Consider the following 21,158-nt stretch of genomic DNA (forward strand, 5'->3'; position numbering starts at 1 on the left):
TATTATTATATTAAATCTGGATAGAGTGGTCCTTTTGGATGGCACTGTCTACTATTTTGTGACTTTGGAGTATGGGGGATTCTGACAATGCTCTGGTGAAGTTGTAAACATTTAGCATTCTATAGCAACCAGGAAAAGCAAAAGGAGTAGGCAAGTGGTACAATAATCACCTGTGGCCATTTACCTCAAAAACAAGTAAACCACACTGGATGCTGTGAGCGGGGTTGACCGTTCAGGGGATAGCAGCAGTAGCTAGGTTGGTGCCACGAGGAATGTATTTGCGAACAGCAGAAAAGGGGAAAGCTAAACAGGGCCTGAGGGATAAGGGGACTCCATAGTAAAGGGGACAGACAGGAGTTTCTCTGGCTTCTTCGGGAATCTATGATGTCTCAGAGTGGCTGCAGAAAGTTCTCAAGGGGGAGAGTGACCAGCCAGAAGTCATTTTCCACGTTGGCACAAATAACATGTGTGGCGAAAGAATTCGCAAAGGCCAGGGATTCAAATATTTAGGTCATTCGAAATTTCTTTCTGGTACAGACGTGACCTTGCAAGGGGGACAGCGTGGACCTGAACTGGAGGGAAATTGCTACCTTGGTGGCCAGTTTTGCTCGTACTGCAAGGGAAGATTTAATCTTGATTGGGGAGGGGATGGGATTCTCAACGGCAGGAAGGCAAGTGCGAGGCTGAAGGAGATTCTGTAAGCAGCAATAGCAAGTTGAAAGGACATGTCAGGCTTGAACATGACACAGAGCAAAGAATGCCTGATGGAGTACATTGCATCTATTTCAATGCAAGCAGGTTGACTGGTAAGGCCGATGACCTTAGGGTATGGATATGAGTGTGGGGCTTCAGTGTTATAGCTATTACAGAAACATATCTAAAGGAGGGGCAGGACGAGCACCTTAATGTGCCAGAGTGCAGGTACATTTGGAGAGACACAGGTTATTGAAGAAAAGTATGGGGATTGGGACTTTTGATTAAGGAGACTTTCACAGAAGTAGTCAGAGATGAAATTACTGAAAGATCATCCAGTGAGGGTTTGTGATGGCGTTCAGAAATAACAAGGGAATGGTGATATTATTGGGGTTGTGCCAGAGGCCCCCAAATACTCAGCAGGAATTACCAGAATCAATATGCAGTGATATTGGGAAGACTTGCAGGAATAAGAGAGTTGTCATAGTACGGGATTTCAATTTTCCAAAAACAGCTTGAGACTGGCAGCGCATTAAGGCATTAGATGGGACAGACTTGGTTAAACGCGTTCAGGAAAGTTTCTTCAAGCCATAGGTAGAGGTTCCTACTTGGGAAGTGGCAAAAGACTACTCTTGGGAATTAGAATAGGGAAGTGACGGATGTGATAGCGGGGGTGCACGTTGGGACCAGCACTCATAGTTCCATTAATTTTAAAATAGTTATGGAGAGGGTCACAACTGGTCGATACGTTCAAGTTCGAGATTGTGGCACGGCGAACTTTGACATAATTAGACAGGAGTTTGCAGAAGTCTATTGATGTACATGGGTTGCAGGCAAAGGCAACACTGGCAGATGACATTGAAAGTGAGATCGCTGAAGTTCAAGGTCTATGTTTTCCTGTCATGGTGTGGGGCAAAATCAGCAGGAATACAGAACACTGATTGTCTTCTTCCTAATCAAAGGCTTATGCCTTAATTTCGATTCTACAGCTTCTCGGATGCTGCCTGAACTGCTATACATTTCTAGCATCACAGTCTCAAAACTGAAAGACAATGAAATTTTAGGTTTTGAGCAGAAAAAGGTTTTAGGTTTTGACCAGCAGCAATGTCTCAGCTACAGACAGCCAGGATCAAGAGAAAGAGTATCCCTGGAAGTATAGACGGGATACAGACTTTGACTGAAGGAAACCATAAGGCAAAAGGGGGCCACAAGGTAGCCAAAGCTGAGAAGATCAGGGTCAATCCAAAGAGATTTCTCAAGTAAATTAAAGAAAAAAATAGAATAATTGAAGAAAGAAGTGGTGTAGAACCAAAGTGGTGTAGAACCGCACGAGATGGGCGAGGTCTTCAATGACTGTTACTCCTCTGTGACCACGGTGGAGAAAAACAAAAGGACTTGGCAACTTACAAATGTTAATGGTTATATCCTGGGGACAGTCCAGACCAAAGTAGTGGAGGTGTTGGATTTATTGGAACGTATAATTTCAATAAATCCCCGAAGCCTGACCAGACATATCCAAAGAGAAGAAATTGCGGGGGAACTAGCTGATTTTTTTTTGCATCTTTGTTACCTCCACATGAGATCCCTCAAAACTGGAGTGTCGCGAATGTTGTGCCATTATTCAAGATGGGCGGCATGTACTAGGCCAGTAAGCTTAACATCTGTGGTGGATAAGTTACTTGAGAAGATTCTGAGGGACAGCATATTCATGCACTTGGAAAAATAGGATTTGTTTATGAGTAGTCAACATGGCTTTGTGGGTGGGACATCATGCCTCACAAATTTGTCGGAGTTCTTTGATGAATTGAGTAGAAAGGTTGACGATGGCAGGGCGGTAGACGTAGCCTAAATAGATTTTAGTAAGGCCTTTGGAAAGGTTCCACATGGGAGGATGCTCTGAAAGGTTTGACCGCATGGAATTGTTGGAAGATGTCAAATTGGATGCAGAATTGACTTGAAGTTAGGAAGCAGAGGGAAATAGTGGAAGGATGTTTGTCAGACTAGAGACCTGTGATGAGTGGATTGTCTCAGGATCGATTCCGGGCCCATTACTGTTTGTTATCCATATCAGTGATTTGGATGAGGATGTACAAGGCATGATTAGTAAATTTGCAATTGAGACAAAAATAGGCAATACCGTGGACAGTGAGGAAGGTCATCACAAATTGCAGTAGGATCTTGATCAGCTGTAGAAGTGGGCCTCGAAATGGCAAATTAAATTTAGTATCGACAAAGTGTGAGGTCTACATTTTGAAAAGTCAAATCAAAGGAGGTTCATAATGAATCGCTGGGCCTTAGAAACTGCAGTGTAACAGAGGCATCTCGGAGTGCATGTACACCGTTTTACGAAAGTGGTGTCACAGGTAGACAGGGCAGTAAAGGTGGCTTTTGGAACACGAGCTTTCATCAGCCAGGGCATTGAGTATAGAAGTTGTTAAAGCATCTTACAGTTAACAAGGTATTGGTGAGGACACACTTGGAGTTTTGGTTTCAATTTATTTCACCTTGTTATAGGAAGGATATTGCAGATGCAATTCATAAGGATTTTATTTGGACAATGGTCTGTGTTATAGGGAGGGTTTGAACAACTTTTTACTTGGAGCATAGGAGACAAGGGGGCCATATAGAGGTTTATGGGATCATGAGAGGCATGGATAGTGTAAATGCACTCAGTCTTTTTTTCCAGGTTTGCGGAAAGAACGGCTACAGGGCATCAGTTTCAACTTCATGTGGAATGAAGGAAAGGGACTCTGAGGGGCAACTTTTCTACACAGAGGGTGGTATGCATATGAAAGGAGCTGCTGGCTGAAGTGGTTGAGGCGGATACATTAACATCATTTAAAAGGCATTTGGACAAATACTTGAAAAGGAATGAATTAGTAGGATATTGGCCAAGTGAGCGAAGTAAGTTTAGTGTGGATGGGCATTTTTGTCAGCATGGCCAAGTTTGGGCCAAACAGCCTGTCCCTGTGCTGTTGGACTTTATGACTCTATTCATTGCAGATTCTTCCACCTCTCGTTTTGACCTTCCATAGAAATAAGAAATTTGTGTAGACCGAGACCTACTGGCAAGAAACATTCCCTGAAGGGTATTAATGATTCAATTTGGTTTCATGCGGACATAGCTCATAGAAATGGACCCTTCACCCTTCTTAAACAAAGTAAACACATTAGTTATCCTCCATCCAACTGGCACTTCACCGACTGGCTAGTTAAACATTCCATAACTCTGGAGATTCCATGCAATCTCCTCCCTTGCGTTCTATAGCAGTTTGGGATAGTTAGCAAGATTAGATTACGTGGAAGCCATGGAGTGCTAAACATTTGCATGCAAAATTGGCTAGAAGTTTGGTAATAGAAGATAGTGATGAAGCGTTGTTATTTTCGGACAGGGGACCTGTGACTATCGGTATAATGCATCGATCAATACTGGGTCCACTGCTTTTTGTCATTTATACCAATAATTTGAACAGAAATAAAACATGTCAGTTTGATGGTAAAAAAAAATTGTTGGTATAGTTGATAGTGAAGAATGTTATCTCAGAGTACACTGGAAGGTTGATCAAATGGGCCAAAGCGTTGTAGACTTGCAGAAGGAATTTAATTGAGTTAAATGTGAGCTGCTGCATTTTGTGAAGGAAAGTGAGGCCAGGAAGTATACGCATAATGGTTGTGTTCTGGGGAGTGTTGACGAACAATTAGACACTGGGGTGATCATTCACAGCTCCTGAAAATTGAGTCACAGGAAGACAGGATGATGAAAAAAGCATTTGGTATGCTTGTCTTTATTGGCCAGTGCATTGAATATAGTTCGGATGTTATGTTATGGTTGTACAGTACATTGATTAGTTCATTTTGCAATGTTGCATTCAATTCTCATCACGTGGCTATAGGAAACGGTTCAGAAAAGATTTACAAGAATATTGCCGGACTTGGAGGGTCAGAATTATAGGGAGAAGCTGAATAGACTGGGGCTGTTTCTTTTTCTGGAAAGTCTGAGGCTGAGGGTTGACCTTATGGAGATTTATAAAATCATGAGGGGCATAGATCAAGTGAAGAAACAAATTATTTTTTCCTCAGCTGGCAGGAGTCCAAAACCAGAGAGCACAGGCTGAAGGCAAGAAGGGAAAGCTTTAAATGGCACAAAGGGACAACTTTTTTTCTCTCAAAGGGTGGTGTATATGATAAATCAGCTGCCAGTGGAACTGTTGGTAGCTGGACAATTAGTTTTAAAAGGCATCAGGATGGGAACATTAATATGAAGCTTTAGATGGATATGGAACAAAAGCTGGCAACTGGGACAAGATTAATTTAGGAGATGTGTCAGCATGCTCGAGTTGGAACAAAAGGAAAATTTCCATGCTGTACATCTCTTTGACATTATATGTCTTTATCTCCTTTTATGTTCGCTAAAATATGGAAAACCTCCTCACTATTAAGCTTCTCATGTTCTGGCATTGCGTTTCTACCATCGGCGAGAAGGTAAAGATGCCTGAACACACGCAACAGTCGGTTTTGCGACAGTTTCTACCTTATCGTTGTTAGAATACTGAATGGACTCACAAATTCTTAGCATTTACCTGGACTTGTGTTTTTGAGTTTTGCTACTGTTTACCTATTATTTACACATCTATGCTATTTAACCATGATTTGCCTGTATTTCTCTCAAGACAATGTTTTTCACTGTGCCTGATAACACACAACAATACATTCAATTCAATTCCATTCAACATCTTGACCGAAATCTTCATCTACAATGTATTTTTCACTCTGAAGGCAGATGTGAAGTATTCATTAAACATCTCTTTCATAATCTCTGGCTCCACGTACATAATGTCGTTTTGGTTTCTAACCAGCCCCACTCTTTGTCCGGCAATCCATTTAGTCTAAATATATTTAAACTGGTTTGAGGATTTTCTGTATTAGCATCTGCAAGAAACATTTTGTGACCACACTTCTTCACCCTGATCCACTCTCTGTATTCTGAAGGGCCTCCCTTTTTCCATCGTGCTGCAACTCTTATGCGTTTTTCTTTTTTGATATTCTTAACATCTCCGGTTTGCTGGACTGTGGCACTTGGAGGCATTGCTGAGATTAAGTACAATTGCAAACTTTCTTTAATCAGAGGATCAGTCTGCACGCAGGAATCGAGATGTGGCTGAATGAATGACATATTTATTTGGGCTTTTTCCTCATACAGGTAACATTGGCACACTTCCAGGTGAGAGTACAGTGCCGAAGGTGTCCCAGTGAAACTCCAGAAGCTCGAATCCACAAGTTCCACTCCGTCTGCAGATCATTCTTTAAACACCTAGAATGGAAATCCATGAATGAAATAGTTTCTTGTGATGCAGTTCTCGTTTTTTTTTTACACTATATCTTTGCTCATAAAGATATATTTAATTTCCTGCCATATCAGACCACTAAAAGCTTATTATTTTCCACAGAGTGTATTTGCAATCTGAGCAGAAACTGAGCGTGTGCTCACGCAGTAAGCAGATACCTCATTTTGTGCGGTTCGATCCTGGATTCACAGGGAATGATTTTCGAAACTCCTCTTCCAGAGGTTGGCAGGGGAATTATTTATGTACTGCAAATGCAAATCATGAGAAAACCTCTCCTTTTTTTTCAGACACTCATGTCTTTTGTCGTCATTTTACAGGGAGATAGAAGATTTGGAGCTGGGGGTAGGAAGTTTCTGTTCCTCCATTGTTTATGATAACTTTCAAGGTGCATGTCCAGCGAAGGATTCTACAATTGAAAACAATTGAATCATTTTAGCTTTCAGAATTATGGAGTTTTCGATTGCATTTGAATAGCGTTCGATATGCTATCCCTTTGCCTGATTCTAGGGCTGGTAAATCTCCTTCACTGTGAATTTAAATCCATCTGCTGCTTTTCCAGATCTCTGACTTCCCTCATCCCCTCTCTCCCCTTGCCAAATTCATCTGCCTCTAATTGTGTGTACTTCAACCATGTACAGCATTTCATCATTGTTTCTACAAATTGTGTCCATATGAAGTTCCCACTGCCAAAGCTGTGTGCTAATGATTTACCAGATTTGCGTTGTCATCATCAGCAGTTGCTTTTCCTTCACTGGAGGTTATTTCTGTTTCTGAGCTTATGCGGACAGTCACATTCTGAACCACATTTTGTAATTCATTCAGTACATCCTGAATTATCACTCTGTTTTTTCTGTCTCCAGTTATTGTGTGACCTGCGAATTATGGTCACCGTTTCCTACTTTTGTTCCACATTTCCAGCATCTGCAAAATGTCTAACCAAGTCTGGAAACACGGACGGACCTATTAAGTGTAAAAATATAAACATCAGTACTTTGGATCACATCCATATTACTGAGAGGTTGAATGTGTGAAGCCAGCCGGGAAGCCAGAAGGATAGTTAGATTCAGAGATAATAAGAGAATGGAGAAGAATCAAAGCCAGTTGAAGTGACAGTAGGGCTGAGTTGGGTGAAAACATGAAGGTGAATTAGGTTGAAGGCCTTTGTGGTAATGTGAATATATGTTTAAAATTTGTTTTTGGAATGACACTTTTGTTCGGAACACAAGTAGGGTTTGTAACCAAGACTGAACACAGTTGTTCTTCTTTTCTAGTATTGCAGTGTAGGATATTTCTGATCAACCAGTAGTGGATTTCACACGTGTCAAGAGGGTGTGAGATTTGCAAGGAGCTTAGAGGTGACGATGCCCACGTACCCTGTTCCTTCTAGATGGTGAAAGTTGAGAGTTTGGGAAATTCTGTCCAAGTTCTTGTCGAGCTGTAAGTTACACAATCGTTTTAGTTTGCCTCTGAGTCTCTCGATTCTCTCGTTGCATCATCCCAGAGAGACCAGATTCTTATCCATATTAATACTGGGTGGCAGATTCCCTTTTTGATGGATATTAGTGAACTATTTCTCCTCTTATGACGTTTTGGCAGATTGCATGATGAATTTCTCTCAGAGTCGGCACGACAACTTACCATATTGATTCAGCACAATGTCACAGCCTGCTTTTGTGTTTTGCGAGTGTTTTCCATCTCTGTTTCTGTCTGCTTTAAACTACTTCATAAACTGCCAAAGAAGCAGGGATTGCAATCAATGATCACAAATCCAGCAACATTCTGATCAAGGTTTCCAATTCATAGAACGTCGAACATTCCAGCGCAGTACAGACCCTGCGGCCCTCGATGTTGTGCTGACCTGTGAAACCAAACTGAAGCATACCAAATCTATACTTTTCCATTCTCGTCCATATGCTTTCCCAAGGACAATTTAACTATCCTTCACGTTGACATGTCTACTACTGTTAGAGGCAGTGAGTTCTACGTCCCTAGTACTGTCTGATTAAAGAAACTACCTCTGACATCTGTCCTATCTATTACCCCTCATTTAAAGCTATGTCCTCTCGTGCTAGCCATCGCCATCCAAGGGAAAAGCTCTCACTGTCCAACCTATCTAAACCAATGATAATCTTACATGTCTCAGTTAAAGTCACCTCTCTAACGAAAACAGCCTCAAATCCTCTGTCTTTTCTCACAAGCCAGTTCCCTCAACACCAGGCAACAAATGTCCGCTGAAACCTTCCAGGAGGTTCTACATCCTTCTTATAATGTGATCAAATGAACTGTGCGCAATACACCAAATGAGGCCACACCAGAGTTTCGTACAGATGCAGCATGACTTTATGGTTCCAAAACTCAATCTCTCTAACAATAAAAGCTAACACATGGTATACCTTCTTAACAGCTGCATCAACCTGGGGTGGCAATTTTCAAGGATTGATGTACCTGGACACTGAGAGATCTCTGCTCATCTACACTATCAAGAACCATACAATCAGCACAGTATTCTGCATTCCTTTACTCCTTCTAAAGTGAATAGCATTTAACTTTTCGGCATTTATCATCATATTTTAACTTCTCAGCACAGCTCTGCAGCTTATTTATGTCCCTTTGTGACCTGTAACGTCCTTCCTCCATATCCACAACTCTACTGACCTCCACATCATCTGCAAATTTACCTGCACATCTTTCTATGCCCTCATTCAGGTATTTTCTAACAATGACAAAGAGCAGTGGACACAAAACAGATCCTTACAGTATCCCACTAGTAAATGAACTCCAGCATGAACCACCCATCAGCAACCACTCTCTGTCTTCTTTCTGCCAGCCGATTTCTGTTCCAAACCAGTAAATTACTCTCAATTCCATGCCTCCACATTTTGTGCAAGAGCCTATCATGGGGAAACTTATCAAACGCCTTTCTGAAATCCTTTTCCACCACATCAAACGCTTTACTCTCAGTCAATTGTTTGGTCACCTCCTCAAAGAACGCATTAAGGTTTTTTGAGGTATGACATACCCTTGAGAAAACCGTGTTGACTGCCTCTAATTAACTTATTTCTTTCCAGATGATTACAGATCCTATCTCTTATAACCCTTTTCAGGACTACCCACAACTGAAGTCAGGCTCACTTGGCTAAATTAACAGGGTTGTCGCTACTCCCCTTATTGAACAGGGAAAAATATGTGCGATCCTCCAGTCTTCTGGCACGATTCCTGTAGATAATGACGACATAATTGTCAAAGTCAAAGGCTCAACAATCTCCTCCCTGGCTTCCCAAGTGTATCTGCAGATTAATCGCGTCCAGGCCACCGGACTTATCTACTTTTACACTTCCCAGAAATGCAGATACCTCTTCCTTGTGAACTTCATTCCCATCTAGTCTAGTAGCTTGCTTCTCAGTATTCTCCTTGACAACATTCTCTTTTTCTAGTGTGAACACTGACGAAACGTGGTCACATTAGAAAATTTAGTGATTCCCCTATCTCCTCTAACTCTCTGTTCAACTTACCATGATTATCCTTGATTGGCCCTAATCTTTGGCGAAAATGAGGACTGCAGATGCTAGAGATCGCAGTGTCGATTAGAGTGGTGCTGGAAAAGCACACCAGGTCAGGCAGCATCCTCAGGCCGTTCGTGATGAAGCACCACTCTAATCTAAACCTTTGCCCTAATCTTACTCGAGGCATTCTTCTGTTCCTGATATACTAAAAGAAAGCCAAAGGGATTTTCGTGATCATATCCGCCAATGACGTCTCATCTTGTCTGGCTTTTCTTTAGGTCTTTCCTTGATAACTTGTAACACTCAAGCGCCCTTACTGAGCCATTACATCTCATCCTAAAATAAGCCTTCTTCTTCCTCTTGACAAGAGATCCAACTTCTTCAGTAAATCATAGCTCTCGTGCTCGACAACTTTCTCTCTGCCTGACCAGTCCATAGTTATCAAGGATCCGCAGTAGCTGTTCCTTGAATCAGCTGCAAATTCTAAGTCTGCCATTTACTTCAGTTCCTGTCCCCATCCTATGCATCGTAGATTAGATTAGATTACTTACAGTGTGGAAACAGCCCCTTTGGCCCAACAAGTCCACACCAACCCGACGAAGCGCAACCCACCCAGTCCTATTCCCCTATATTTACCCTTTCACCTAACACTACGGGGAATTTCGCATGGCCAATTCACCTAACATGCACATTTTTGGACTGTGGGAGGAAACCAGAGCACCCAGAGGAAACCCACGCAGGCACGGGGAGAATGTGCAAATTCCACACAGGCAGTCGCATGAGGCGGGAAATCTTGCCTATTTGCATCGTAATTGCCTTTCCCCCAGCTATATTTCTTGCTCTGCAGTATACTAAGGTAAACATAAATGAATTGTGGACACTATCACACACAGTGCTCACCTCCCTCCAAATCTAACACCTGACCGAATTCATTGCTCCATACCATATCTAATGTGTATCACAATCAAAATGTGATTGGATATTGAACATGCAAGGAAAGAGCATATTTCGCAGTGAATTGAAACCATACATGAGTTCTGTGTGTGGCGAATCAGCTGGCCTGTCGAGACACAAATCATGCTGGGAGATGCCATGGAAATGTGAGGACTGTGGGAAGGAATTCAACGACAAGTCTGAGCTGGAAATTCACTGACACAAGCCACACTGACAAGAGATCTTAGAAATGTGGCTATTGCAGTGAAGGATTCACATCCTTGCCTGAATTGGAGATCCATCAGGCACAGTCACATTGGGGAGAGACCATTCACATGCTCCTGTTTTGGGAAATAATTAATTCGTTCTTCCTACGTCACGACCCACAAGTGACTTCAGACTGACGTTTAAAATGCACAGAATGCACAGTATGCAGTAAGTGTCATAAATGTTCTGCGCAAACCTGTTGGCCATAAACATGTTCAAATTGAGGAGAGACCTGTCAGAATCTGTCATTGTGGGAAAAGCTTAAATATATCAGCTGAAGACACTGCACACCAGAGAATTCTGCACACTGGGGAGAGTGGGGTTCACCTGCAGTGTGTGGGAATTGATTCACTCAGAAAACCTGCATGCAATGTCACCATTGTGTTCACACGTAATTTCAGGAGTTAGAATTTGCAATTACTCACATCCAGGCAAGGAACATGTTGATTGGTTAATGAATTCGAGCTCAGTTTGAATTGTTAATATTCTGGATAAAATCAAATAAATCAACTTTGTAATGAAACAGAACCTTTTATTATTTTGTGCAATGAACTCGTCATTTTCTAGAAAGAACATTGCCGACCCACCGGAATATTTTCGGTAATTCCCTATCATCCAAACAAAATTGCAAAACTACAATTAATGATCTATCAAAGTAGGCTGAGCTCAAACTTTTGACCTGTGTAGTACAGCCATCAATCGGGATCATAAAATTTGGAGAATGAGCAGTGATATTAGTAAAACTTACAACACTCTCATACACGATTGTACATCAATGAGTCGAAAACCAGGGGACCTAGTCTCAGAAACTTGGTTAAGCCATTCAGGACCAATCAAATGGTTATGAATATTTGAAATACTCCACTAATAGGTTCGTAGAAGATCAATCAATGTAGAAATTCAAATCGGAACTGGAAGAATCTTGGGAATGACATAATCGTGAATGGGAATATTGCTGGACAGTAATGACCATCCATGATCTCATTGTGGGGTGAAGCATGATCAGAGCCGATAGATTTATTCTTACTCCATGTTCAAGTACTTTCCCCCCAACCCCATCCCTCCTTCATTTCTCAACAACAAGTGAGGAACTGATGGACTTTGCCAGTAACAGTTTGACAATTTGATCATGAACCTCTGCCATATCGTTTCCCCGAGCTCACCAGGCGAAGCTACCTCCAGCATCATTCTCTGAACACTTAACTCGTGTTATTTTTCAACTCCTCTCCTATCTCCCGCTATGACCTGTTAGTTCTCAATTGTCCATTTGACTGACTTCTGAGTCGCTGAACCTGATTTCCAGGGTGTCCTCCAAACATTTCTCCTGGTTCCCCTATATTTCACATCACTGAGCACACTATGTGAATGCAGTGTTCCTTTACACTTATTCTCACTGACATTCGGTCCCATCTCATGAGCATCCATCTACATTTCTACACTGTCACGAAATTATCAATTGATTATTACTCAGACCATGACAGATGAACAGATCTTTCCACCAAGCAAAAACACAGAAGACAAAGCCATTGTCTTCAGTCATCACGACAAATTCTGCTCATTAACTGCGGAGTCCATACATCTCCCTGGGAAATAAATCCTGTTCCCTGCTCTTTTCCTGCAGATGGAGAAGAACATGTCCATGTCAATCTATCAGCACATAAACCCCACTGTGAATCACCATAGTTTGGAAACAGGCCACACCAACGGTCAGAAAAATATCCCACTCAAATACATTCCCCTTCCCTAATACTTTACATTTCCCATAATCATCCTAAACACCATGGGCCATTTAGCATGATAAATTCACCTAAACTGCATATCTTTGGACTGTGGGAAAAAGCCAGAGCACTCAAGGGGTACACTTTTGTGGGCGGCACGGTGGCACTGTGGTTAGCACTGTTGCCTCACAGCGCCAGAGACCCGGGTTCAATTCACACCTCAGGCGACTGACTGTGTGGAGTTTGCACATCCCCCCCCGTGTCTGCGTGGGTTTCATCCGGCTGCTCTGGTTTCCTCCCACAATCCAAAAAAATGTGCAGGTTAGGCGAATTGGCCATGCTAAATTGCCCGCAGTGTTAGGTGAAGGTGTAAATGTAGGGGAATGGGTCTGGGTGGGTTACGCTTCGGCGGGTCGGTGTGGAATTGTTGGGCCGAAGGGCCTGTTTCCACACTGTAAGTAATCTAATCTAATCTAATGTGCAGATTAGATTAATAATTGTTATTAATCTAATAGATACACAGGGAGGATGTGAAATCTGCACACAGACACTCGCCCAAGCCTGGAATCGCAGCTGAATATTTGGCACTGGGAAGCTGGAGTGCTAACCACTGAGCTACCATGGCATCCCCCAACAAAGCAACTGTGCTTCAGGATACATTTGATCTGAAGGTGGATTAAATCTTTCAAATCTGACTCTCACGAAGGTTTTTCCTATGATACCGTGTGGGGTGTTTCTCAGTTGTTGCAATGTCCTATCTCACCTTTCTTTACATATATTGGGAAACTGCTTGCATCACGGTTCACCTGTGTAACCGACCCAATCTCCGAATAGAGCAGAGAGAGTTCATGAGGGTGGGATGTAGATGTGGCTTTCTACTTTTGAGCAATTCAGCTGGAATTCGAACATTGCCTGTCTACTTCGGAAGTAACCAATGACCTTTCTATGTTTAGGTTCCTCAATTACAATAACCATATCATGAAGCCTGCAAAGAGAAACTCGAAGAAGTCTGTCTCACGGGTGAATCGCTCAGTATCATGTTCAACATTAGCTGTGTTACTTGCATCAGCTCTATCTGCTGTTTCAGTGGTTAGATTGTTGTGGTATTAGGGACAGTTGAACATCGTGTCAATTGATCCTACATTAAACAGCAGGAAATTACCATTGTAACGGACAGTTAGTATTTTTTACGTTGGCTGACCCCAACAGTATTTGCAGAGTATTGTTCTTCTTTTCGTATAATTCCTTTGGCTATGTTAACTATTGCTGCGTTCAAGCTGTGTTCGAAATGATTGAGATGGGCATCTTTTAGCATCATCAGTAACAATTATGAATGGTGGAGGTTTGTACTGTCATGTCTGTAAAATGATTCCTTCTTTCGTTTCAGTCTTCATAATTTAATGTCATAAACCACGTGTCACAGACAGTGCAAATGAGCGAGAATGGTCAGCAATCAAAATCAGCACTTTCACACTGGAGGCGTTCATCAGGGAAGGTCTTCTGGCAGAGTTGCAAATTTGCCACCAAACGTCTATGTTGAATTGAAGTAAAAATTCAAAGTTGTAGATTGAACAAGTTTCTGAAATTTATTCAATCGAAGGGGAAAAAGAATCAGTTTGATCCTTAAATAGGGACATTTGCAGCCTCCAGAATCAGTGAGTTAAACTCGAATATTAGTCTCCAGGCACATAGCAGAAACATAGCAGAGTCATGTCAGCAGAAACAAGCCAATTGCTTTCACAGGATTAATCATGCATGTGATGAACACAGTAGAACCTGAACCCTATCGCCACCTCTGAATTTGCTAATATATCTGCCGGTATCACGACTCAGTGAGTTCAGATTAGATTACATTACATTACAGCATGGAAACAGGCCCTTCGGCCCAACAAATCCACACCGACCCGCCGAAGCGCAACCCACCCCTACATTTAGCCCTTACCTAACACGGGGAAACCCACGCAGACACGGGGAGAACGTGCAAACTCCACACAGTCAGTCGCCTGAGGCGGGAATTGAACCCGGGTTTCTGGCACTGTGCTTCCTTTGCAAACGCACACCCCGTTTCCTAAACACATTGCCCAATCGATCTGACAAAATCTCCCTTACAGACAAGGGAAGAGACACATAATTAATGAGGTGTTGTCAGTGATTTTATGTATGAGTGACTAATGTAGCATCTTCAGTGCAGAGCACTTCTCTGACAGAAGATGAGTTGTATTTTTGGCTGTGTTTTCAGTTTAGATCAATTGTTGACCTTGCTGTCTGACCTGGTGTAGAGCTTCATATATGCAGCTGAAACCAAGGAAAGGAAAATGGAGAAGAAAACATCAAGGTGAAAGATTACATATTGCCCTGTTTCATCGTATTCTTCAGCCTGAAACTGTCCTATGTGGTGTGTCATATTGCACAACACATGAATAAACGGCAAGATGAGACTGAAGTGCTTTGCTAGACAAAGCATTTGATATAATTCTTTCTGTAACTTTTGCTTTTGAGAATGTGATGGCCATCATGGTAAACATACCCTGAAACAAGAGCAGCAAAAGCAACAGAATCCAACGCCTGTAGCCCCTCTTCCTAAATTATTTCATATCTTGGCAATCATATATTTTCTACCTCGCAATGCTGTTGAGAAGATGTTTTGCAACTGACTTTTTGAGCTGCTGAAGTCCTTGGTGAACTCGTGTTCACTTATGAACTCGCTCATGTGCCGCTGACTGGATGGACTGAGTGAAGCCCTTCCACGCATGGAGTGAATGAACGGCATCTCCCTGGTTTGAACTCGCTGGTTGGCAAGGAGTCAGGATGTATATCTGAAACTCTTCCAACAGGAAGTGGAGTTGAATGGCTTTTCATCCATGTGAACTCGTTGATGCGACTTGAGTGTGAAAAATATGGTTAATACTTATCTACACGCAGAACAGGTAAATGAACTCTCTGCTGGTTTATTCTAACTTTTTTTGCTACATCTACACTACGCCTGCACACTGAAATACCATGGTCACATGTGCCAAACCGCCTTCATTTACTCCCACTGTTTGTAAGGTCAATCGCTTCAGCTCTTCCAGGCCCGCCCTCTGTTCCTATTGGTCAGATTTCACTATCAATCATCAAGTACCCAATGGACCGTGAGAACGCACAGTTTGTGGTAAGAGGTTGGGAGCGGTGGCATGGATCCAGAGCCAAAATCATACCAGGAACATTATTCACCACGTCAGTCCCGCAAACTGTCATTTATGATTCCCTCAGTATCTCTCAGGAACATTAATTTCACACAGAAATAAGGAATCTTATCTCTCAGAGGTCGGCGAAACTTTTGAGTGCATTTCTGTGGACGGCTGTCAAGTTTGGGTGGTTCTATGTTACTATCAGAAATAGAACCATTGTGAGGCCATTCAAGACCTTGAATCTGCTGGGTCATTAAATATATTTATGGCTAAGCAAACATTGCTCACTTTACTTTCCCGTTCTTTCATCATAACTGTTTATTCCCTAACTGATCAAGAATCTGTCTATCACAGGCTTCAATATATACAAGGACTGCACTCAAACCTCTCCGTAGCAAGGAGTTCCGAAGACAGTAGATATTCCTCCACAGCTCAGTCTTAAATTATTGTCACTTTACTCTGAGAGTCTGCCGTCTGGTCTTAGACACTCCCATGAAGGGATACACCCTTTCAGCATTTACTGATTCAAACCTCTTAAACATCTTACATGTTTCAAGGCAGTCATCAACACTATTTAAAATATTGAATGAAGACAAAATTCTGGGGAGCCACTAAATCTTATAAAAACACTGACACAACTCAGCAGGCCTGGCAGCATCTGTGGAGAGAAACACAGAGCCAATGTATCGAGACTGATGTAACTTCATAGCTGATCACTGAGGGAATTAAAGGGGGAAAGACATGCAGATGGAACTTAAATTAACAGATCATTGAACGGGAGACGAATTGATGGGCTGAATGACTTCTCTCCGCTCCCACACCTCACTCTCCGTCTCTCCAACTCGATCACTTCCACACATGCTCCAGGAATTATCCAACACCGTACTTGTGCACTTGGTTTACACCACCCACACTGCACTTACTCTGCCAACAGCATTGTGAACATTGGGAGTGTGGTTGGAATCGGTTGGTTAAGGTGATGGCATTGACATGAACGCCATGGGAATTCTTAATTGTCAGGCTATATTCATGCCTTTATTCACATGACTTTGGATTTGTCAGTGATACAGAATGCAAATATCGCATGTTACATTTGTGCGTCTGTCAACATTGCAACATTTGAAAATGGAAATTGAATCTGTTGCCATGGCAGTGTTGCAAAGCCATGCTGCGTTAAGACTCCACCTTCTGATTGCTTAAGTCCCATAATTGCTGTATTTCCTGTTAGTTCAACTCCAGAACATATCCGAAAGTATCTTTGGAGGAGCAAGTGACCGCTTAGCTTTAAAGCAGACGCTGTCCAGTGTTTTACTGTGAAAGTGTGCGAGATAAGTGGCTGTCCAGCCCCATCCACGGCACTTTTTATTTCCCTTCCCAGGAACAAAGACACGGAGGAATCTGTCCAAAACTTTTTCATTCAACTTTGCAAAGTCGGGTGTTGTTCCCAAAGGTACACACACACAAGCATAGTAATCTCCACGCATTATATACATGTATATGTGGGCTGGGTCTACTACTGCTGTCTTGACCAACGAGTGCTAGGATTCCCCACTGTTTTCCTTATTTGGGTTCTGGTGCCTGCGATTATTTTGTTATTCACTTGGCCGATCAGTGTTTGAGCTTCCCGTTCTTTCCTTATATGGATGATGTTGTACAACTGTGGTTAAGGGCGGTCTCTCAACTATCGAGGAAAGCTGTTACAACTGTTTCATTCATATAAACGTGGGGGAGGTCCGGCAACAGTTTCGAGTGTCTGCTTGTGTTTACTATAAGGTAGAAAAGACTAAAAGGCAGCTAACCGTTTAAAAATTACACTACCCCCTACAAATCCCCCGTGTCTTTTCTTACGGCCTGTAATTTTTCAACCGTAAGTTTCTTCTCCAGGGCTTGTTCATCAAACTGCCCGTCTCTAATACTACCCCCACCCAAGAGGGATTCACGTTGTTCCATCTCGAGATTTATTCGTTCAACCTGCCCATAGGGAACATCCCTCTTCATAAGGGCGGTTTCGATCAGTCGTTGAGTTAATCCCCGGACACAGGGAATAATGCAACACCCAAGGGCAGTGAGTACCCCTGCCACCACTATACATGAGACAAGAAAGGGAACGACCACCCCCATCCATTTACTGAACCAAGCTTCCAACCAGTCCGTGAGGCCAGAGTCAATGCCCGAGTTTTCGGCCAGTTCGTCCGCCAATGTGGTGAGTCCATCCAGGGCGCGGGTGATGGACCCATCAGGGGCTGTGTTGTTGGGGATGAAAGTGCAGCACTGAGTGCCTATCATGACACAAACACCCCCCTTCTCTGCCAACATCATGTCTAAGGCCAACCTATTTTCCCACGCCATCCTACTAGTGGCGTCCAGTTGTTCTGCTATTCCTTTCACTGCATCCCGGGTATAATTAATGAACGTCTGCTGATTGTAGTAAATATAATTAATCCAATCCACATTCTTATTGATGGTCACCCACCAGAACAGTGACGACTCAAAACCCGCCGCTATCTGGTTCCTCGCCTTGTATTCGTCAGGAATACCCCTGGGGACCCCTATGGCATCTAAATATATGTTATCATCGAAAGAGGTCTCCAAAGCTCTCTCAGTTCTTCCACTAGAACGGGGTCGCCCTTGTTTTTCGAATACCAGGGTGAATGGGATGGCCAATTGAACATTTGCACAAGTGCCCGTCCATTTTTGGGGCAGGGTCGGTCGCAGAACCCTCCCACCACAGTACCACCAGAGGTCTGCCCTAGGCACATGAATGTGGGAGTAATTCCCGCCCCCGAAAGTTTCATTGACCAGCCGAATTGATCCGCTGCACTTGTCAAATGTCCCCACATCTTCGTCCCACTGTAGTCGCGTCCGAGAGACGCAGGCCTGATGCGTACCCGTTACCCCTGAGAATGATGGCGGGCGGGGCGCCCCCTCAGACCTGACGGGGGGAAACTTCAAACTCAAGGCTCGACAAGTGGGGTCGTTCCAGGCCTCTCGGTCCTGGTACAGCCTTATCATGCAGTCCATGGCTCGTGGGTGTTTCTCCCATCCCAGCGGGAATGGGACCACCTGAGGGTTAGGGCGGGCACTCGTGCATGCGTAGCATTCACTCTTTTTCATGCTCCTCACAGTATATTTAACCCATTCCATCCAGGCATTCGCCTACCCGTATCCCGTTTCTATTTCAAAGGTCTTTTCCAAATCCGTCACCTCAATTATTCTAATCTTTTCCTGCTTATCAGTGGTGGATGAGCCCCCAGACTCAGCTTCAATGACCGTGATATACGTGCAGCACAGCTGCATCCCCCCCCCCCCCCCCCCCCCCATCCTGCCTGGCCCCCAATTCTAATACTCAGTATTGTTCTATTAAGGCTCGCCCCGTTCTTTTCCAAGTTCTTTATGGTCAGATAGAGCGGATTGCACTGATTTTGCCCACAATCCCGTCCAGGGGTGATGGGATCACGGACAACTGACACCATAGCCTGGACCCCGGGGGCTGGAGGCCTATTTAGGCCTTCCATACCATGCAATTTTAATACTAACGTCTGACCCTGGAATCCCCTTTCTCTCTCTAGGTTCCGCTTAGTTTGATTCAGTTGACTTTTAGTCCTACAGGGCACCAACTCACATAGGTCTAAGCTAAGGGTCTGTGTTGATTGGTTGGCAAGCACGGAGATGGAGAACCACTGACGGTCCTCTGCTTGTTTTTTCCAGGGGCCAAATTGGGTAACACGCACACTATGACCCAGCCCAAGGATAATGGCATAGCAAGTTAACAATACGATTGACTGCATTTTGTCGCTACACCCGTAGCCCGAGGGCACAGTTCCTTTAGACTCGCCAAAGTCCGATTAGTTCGTTCTCAGGGTCTCTGTTCCTTAGATGCCTTTATCAGAGAGGTTCGTTCGTCCTCCGTCGGTTGTGGCACTGGTCCCTTGACTAGAGTGTAATGTGTCCAGCCCTTTTCGGCCGTACAGACAGCCGTTTCGGTCGTCAAAAGTACCAGGAAGGGACCGTCCCAAGTTGGTTCGAGGGTACGTTGCTTCCAGCTTTTAATCAGGACCCACTGACCCGGCTTGACGGTGTGCACCGCAAACTCGAGGGGCGGCGTCTGTGCCAAAAGTCCCTGTTGGCGTAAACGAGATAGAGCAGACCCCAGAGCCACCACATATTTTTGCACAAAAATATCCCGAGACTCAAATACAGGAGGTTCCCCCTTCGGCCCATGGAACGGGAGGCCAAACATCATTTCGAAAGGGGAGACGCCCAAATCCCGCCTTGGCTGGGTGCGAATTTGCAATAGGGCAAGGGGTAGGCATTTGGTCCAAGGCAGGCCAATTTCACCAGTGAGTTTGGTTAGCTGCTTTTTGATGGTCTGGTTCATTCTTTCGACCTTGCCCGAGGAGGGGGGATGCCAGGGGGTGTGCAAATCCCAGTCAATCCCCATTGCTTGCACTACATTCTGGAGGACGGTCGAGGTGAAGTGGCTCCCGTGGTCAGAGTCAATAGCGCGGGGTAGCCCAAATCGTGGGATGATTTGCTCGAGTAGAATCTTGCTAACCTGAGTTGCTATTGCCGTGGTAGTGGGGAAAGCTTCCACCCATCCTGTCAGGTGATCTACCACTACTAATAGATACTTCAGGCGACGTATGGGGGGGAGCTCAGTGTAATATACCTGGACACACTCAAACGGCCTATAGGCCAGACTCCTACCCCCTTGTCTTGCATGCTGCCGCAGCCCCCTTTTGTTAATCTTTCGACACGTTATGCAATCTCCTGTGACCTGCTTGGCTACCGTGTACAGACCAGGGTGAGCATATCGGCGCAGGAAGGCATCACACAGTGCCTGGGCGCCCCAGTGACCCCTTGGTGCAGACGGGCAATAATGTCCCGCGTCAACGGTCGATTTAGTAGCTGGCGGCCATCGGGTAAGGTCCACTTGCCTTCCCTATCCTTTGTACCCCCCAGAGACGCAAGAAGAGTTTCTTCTTTGTCAGTAAAGATTAGATTAGATTACATTACATTACAGTGTGGAAACAGGCCCTTCGGCCCAACAAGTCCACACCGACCCGCCGAAGCGCAACCCACCCATACCCCAACACTTACCCCTTACCTAACACTACGGGCAATTTAGCATGGCCCAATTCACTTGACCTGCACATCTTTGGACTGTGGGAGGAAACCGGAGCACCCGGAGGAAACCCACGCAGACACAGGGAGAACATGCAAACTCCACACAAACGTGGGCACTTCGGTAATTTCGGATATCTGGGGAATCCTTACCAGGCAGTTTATTACTTCCTTCCCTATCCCAGCCAATTTTGCCTGTTCATCTGCCAATTGATTCCCCAGGGTCTCTATTTTATCGTCTTTCTGGTGTCCTTTCACATGTACTACAGCAATCTCTTGTGGCAGCAACAAATCCTCCAAGATCATGGCGACTAGTTCCTCGTGGACCAACTCCTTTCCTCTACTATTTATCATTCCCCTTTCTTTCCAGATCTTCCCAAAGGTGTGTACTACCCCAAAGGCATA

The sequence above is a fragment of the Chiloscyllium punctatum genome, chromosome 50 (assembly GCF_047496795.1).
Source record: "Chiloscyllium punctatum isolate Juve2018m chromosome 50, sChiPun1.3, whole genome shotgun sequence".
Taxonomy (NCBI): domain Eukaryota; kingdom Metazoa; phylum Chordata; class Chondrichthyes; order Orectolobiformes; family Hemiscylliidae; genus Chiloscyllium; species Chiloscyllium punctatum.